Source organism: Tinamus guttatus, unplaced genomic scaffold (genome assembly GCF_059628265.1).
Source record: "Tinamus guttatus ecotype Peru unplaced genomic scaffold, ASM5962826v1 Tinamus_guttatus_pri_ptg000563l, whole genome shotgun sequence".
In the NCBI taxonomy this organism is placed as follows: domain Eukaryota; kingdom Metazoa; phylum Chordata; class Aves; order Tinamiformes; family Tinamidae; genus Tinamus; species Tinamus guttatus.
The window spans coordinates 79,366-84,172 of NW_028289097.1; positions in this window are offsets into that span (position 1 = coordinate 79,366).

The following is a 4,807-nucleotide window of genomic DNA, read 5'->3' on the forward strand; positions in this document are numbered from 1 at the left end:
TAAAGCTGCATCCCGCCTGCTGCCCTTGCACCTGGGATGTTGTCTTCTCTGTTCTGCAGGGGCAGCTGGATTTACTTTCTCTTTAAATATCAAACCCCTGTATATAGCGCTGCATTTTTTTAATACTACTTCAAGCTCTGCTGCTGAATGTTCTGTAGCCTTTGCTAGTGTTTTATTTTGTTGATGTTCTTTTTATTATTATTATTATTTTTTATCTAACATACCTTGGTTGAAGGATTTTACTGAAGTGTAAGAGCACCATCGTTAATGGTTGTGCAGACCAAGTGCTGGAATTCAAGATTGCATTTCAGGCTTAATGACTGTTGTAACACTACAGATAACTTCCCAGAAGAGCATATAGAAACCTGCTTTTCTAGAGCAAAGAAATCTTACAGAACCTGATGAGAAAAGTAGAATACAATAGACTGATTCACAATCACAGTGATTGTAACTGCTCTAACAAAAGAGGTCACTTACTAAAGAGAAGCTGGGGAAGAGAGTGGCTGTCACAGCATTTCTGTGCTGTGGTTAAATATGGGATTAGGCAATGAAGCAGCAGTGACATGTAGAGGATGAAAGGGAGCACAGAGGGAAACATTATTCTTTATTTTGCAACCTGCCTCTTACTTTCTCAATGTTAAAACTTCCTGTCTGTACTGTGAGTAAAATGGTCATTAGGGAAAGACCCGATGAATATAAACTGACTGCAGGAGTGTGAGCATTAGCAAGGGCTTTCTGGCATGCTAGGCTTGGCATTAACTAAGCAGTAATAATAACTGTGTGCACAGTAGGATTTCAAAGACTTCAAAAACAAACAGAAGAGCCCTAATAACAGCAGTGACGAGGGAGTGAGTCCCATGCTAGGTGATGGCAGCTCCTTGTGATCCACACCCTCTTCATCTTCCCGGAGAAAGATCTGTTTTCCTCCAGGCAAAGTTTAACCTACACCCCTTAGTCAGACCAAATAAGCAGTACTGTAATCTGTGTGATGCATGTGGCATTTGGCTAAAGGTGAACCCAAGTCTGGTCTGATTTGCTTTTCCAGTCATAAAGAGTTCTCAACTTTGTTTTTCTTCCCTTGGAATCTAAGTTGTATTTTTCTAATATAGAGACCACCCAGGTCTTGCTATAAATCTGCTGCGTAGCTTTCCCTCCAGTTGATGTGATTTTGTATGGAATAGTTTTTTGTTGCCATAATTGTTTTCTTTCCTTATAAGCGTTTTAAGGGGTGAGGTGGGAAGAAAGAAGTGGTGCATCTTTAGGAAAGCGGTTGTCTGTCCAGCCTGTATAATTAAAACCTGGTAGATATCCTAAACATCTCCTCTGACACCTTGAGTTCATAGCGTGTGTCTCAAAAGAAGTGGAGAAATGGACACCAGAGACACTCTTAAGATGAAGTGTGCTGCAAGCTAGCAGTTATTTTGAACAGAATTCCCTTTCAGAAACTTTCCTGCGTGTCTGTCGGTTTATGGACACTTGGGTACAAATACAGGAGCAGAATGATCAAGTCCCCTCCACTGCAGTATTGAACCAGCCTGCGTGTTTGAGTTGCAGCTGTGACAAATGACACTAACTTACACAAACATGGAAACTCTTTGGGTATAGTGGAAACGGCAGCAAAATGTGCCTTTCTGGGTTCTCCTACCTGCTTTTCAGCAGCTAAGGTGCAGCTGGGACATCGTCTGGATCTTCATACCCTCTTTCCTCCGCACTTGTGCTATAGGTTTGTTCTCATGAGATCTCATTCACAATCCAGGAAGTTCCTGCTGAGCAGGAATCCTATAATTGTGTTGCTCTTTCCTTAAAATCACGTCAGAAAACAGACTGCCACCTGCTCTGCCCTGCGTTCCCTAAGCTGTGATTTACTGTAACTGCTGTCAGGTCTCCAGCAAGTCAGTGCCATGTGGTCAGTAGTGCACAGCCCTATCACTGCACTGTGCAGAAAGTGGCGTTGGAAGCAGTTCCTCAGTCAACCTAATATTGACTTCTGTACCAGAATGTGTGAGAAGGAATTTAAGGAAAGAAATTCCGTTGTGCAGGCATTCAAGCATCCTTGCACCTGACTTCAGAGATGCAGGGCTCTTTACATCACTCTTCATGACACTTGTGGACAGATTACTAGGTGCTTGATTGAAAATAAATAAATAGCAAGGAGGGGCACGCCTAAGCATGGCAAAGGACACTTCATTACAAGACTTACAGACCTCAGCTGGAACACTGTAGGAGTTGTGCCAGCAAAGTCTGTCATGGTATCCTGATGAACAAGGACAGCCCTGGGTCACAAACCACATTGAGTATTTGAAAAATTGTTCGCTCACTGTGTAAAAGTGTGTGTTTCAATTTGAAATCTATTATTTTTCATTGCTCCTTGTATTTAATCTGCAGAATCCATCTCTAGAAGTTTTCCACGCACCCTTTTGGGGCCTTTTCCATGAACAGGCAAGAAGTTCAGTGGTAGTGTAGGTGGCTGTTGTGACCTGAACCAATGCAAGCGAACTGTGAAGTTTCAGTCTTAAGAGCAGAAGAGAAAAAGCAGCTGGATGAAGATGGAATAGAACATGTCCATGTCTGCAAGAGTTGTGCCCCCCCTCCAATTAATAGCTTAATATTTACTAATACAAATTTTGCTTAAGAACAAGATTTATAACAGTAGCTCATAGCAACTTATAGAGCAGCTCTTTGCCCCTCCTCCTGGACGTTATAGGGATCTTGTGTTTGGCAAGAGCGTGCTTTAAAGTGTAGTAAGAAGAACTTTCAAGGGGGCTTGATATGAAAGGAAGGCCAGCTCCCAAGATTGGTTTTGCCACAAGAAGAAAGCAATATCAGATTTTCAGTGTTCTTTGAAGAAATGCCAAGTTTGCACATGTTTTGAATTACCACACACAATCTCGAGACACTGTTTCAATTGCAGTTTTGTTATATCGATGGTGAAATAGAGACTATGTCCATAAATCTCCAAATGCAGATACATAGCATTGATTTTTTTTTTGTAGCTTCAGTATCATGTATAGTAAAGAACAGTTTTAACGCAGATTTGTTACCGATTTGCGTTACTTTGAGGCCTTCTGTTAGAGCTTAAACCAAAGAGCCTATGCAGGACTCAGCTCCAATCCTGATTTTTTCTTACTTCAGGATGCTGGATTATTTTTCCCTGATCTTTGATCTTTTCTTTCCTGTGCAGGTGGCTGCCCCACTTATTTGTTCTACCTCATCAGAGCATCTAGACCCTATTTGATCATACCCTAAATACTCCTTAGTTTTCATTCTTGCCCTGCCTTGCTTCCGAACAAGAAGTCGTTATTTGGAGAACAGGGAATACAGTCAGATATGTGTGACTGCCCTCTCCTTGACCTTCTAGATAATTGACTCTTCGTGTAAATATTAAAATATGTTATTCTAGAGAGTGCAAAACGTTATTGTCACTAGAGCATGGCTGTCCTGGACCATAACTACCTCCTAGAGCGGCCTGCAGAGTGGCATACCCGTGACTATCAGGGATGACCTTTAAAGCTGTGGCTTTCACTTCATAGCCTGGTACTATCTTATTAGAAAGCACTTTTTTAAAATCTAGATTTGGTTATTTCCACTGGCCCTGTTTTATTTTGCTGTGTATTTTGCCTGGGGCGTGCTGCTTGGCTGCCTGTGCTGTGTGCTGGGGCCGGGGGTGCAGGTCACGGGGAGGGAAGGCTCCTTTCCTTTCTTAAAATCATCAACAGGGAATGAGTGGTGGCGAAAGCACCTTCTAGGACTTGGAAGAACTAAGCTAAAACCCATTAACGTTGTTTGTATTGAAACAGTTTCTGCAGTGGATAGCAGCTGTTTTTCCAATGGAAACAATAAGAGAAATTATAGATTTGTTCCGTGTGCACAGGCTTCAGGCTATGCTACATCTTTGGGGAGCCTGGTGTTCTCCAAAGCAAAGAAATTAGGAGCGCAGCACAATTTTTGGGCTCATTACTAAAGCAAAGCCACAAGGATCCCTTTCATCGTTCATAGAAAGGTTTGTTCCTATGTCAAGGCTCCATTGCCAAAATTCCATTTGAAGTGAGATTTTACATTCCAGTGATAATCTCCTTGAAACTAAAATTCCTGATTTACATTTATATATTTACATTTGCAACACTAATATTCCAGTCCAGCTGTATGATTGTCATAATAAATGTTTTATGACATGAAAAACGTAATTTTAATAAATTCTGCATATTGAGATTCTACTGTATTGCTAAAAATGTTGGAAAATAATGCAGAATCATTCTTGCAGTGCAAGTTATTTGGCATTTTTTTTAAATGCACTAAAACTTTTGCTTAGGAAGTTCTTAAGCAATGCGAAGAACTAAAGGAATTAACTGAGGTGATTAATGGTCTATTATGGATAATTTGTAGAGTTAGAGGCAAGTCTTGGAAGGACTTTTTCAGTTTCTTGGGAGTTGAAAAAATAATTCAAACAAACTGAGAAGAAAATCATGGTAATCCTGTGGGTTTCGTGATGATAATTCTGTTGTGATGGAAGACAGGAATGCATATGAAAGCTGAAAAATGTTTCCTTTTCATAGGATGCTAAACTAAGTTTATTCGCTGGACATAAAAAATATATTTGCGGATTTTTTATGGCTGAATGGGACTAAGGTGAGCATCTTCCAAAGTTCAGCAACAAATTGCAAAACACACCCAAGGTTTGCAAAAGAGTTTAATAAATAATGAGGTTCTGTGTGTACTGTATAAACTATAAATACACCATGCAGTCCTTTATAACTTAAAATAATTTACAGGCTGAGGTAGGGGGGTAGGAGGGTGCTCTGCGGCGGGC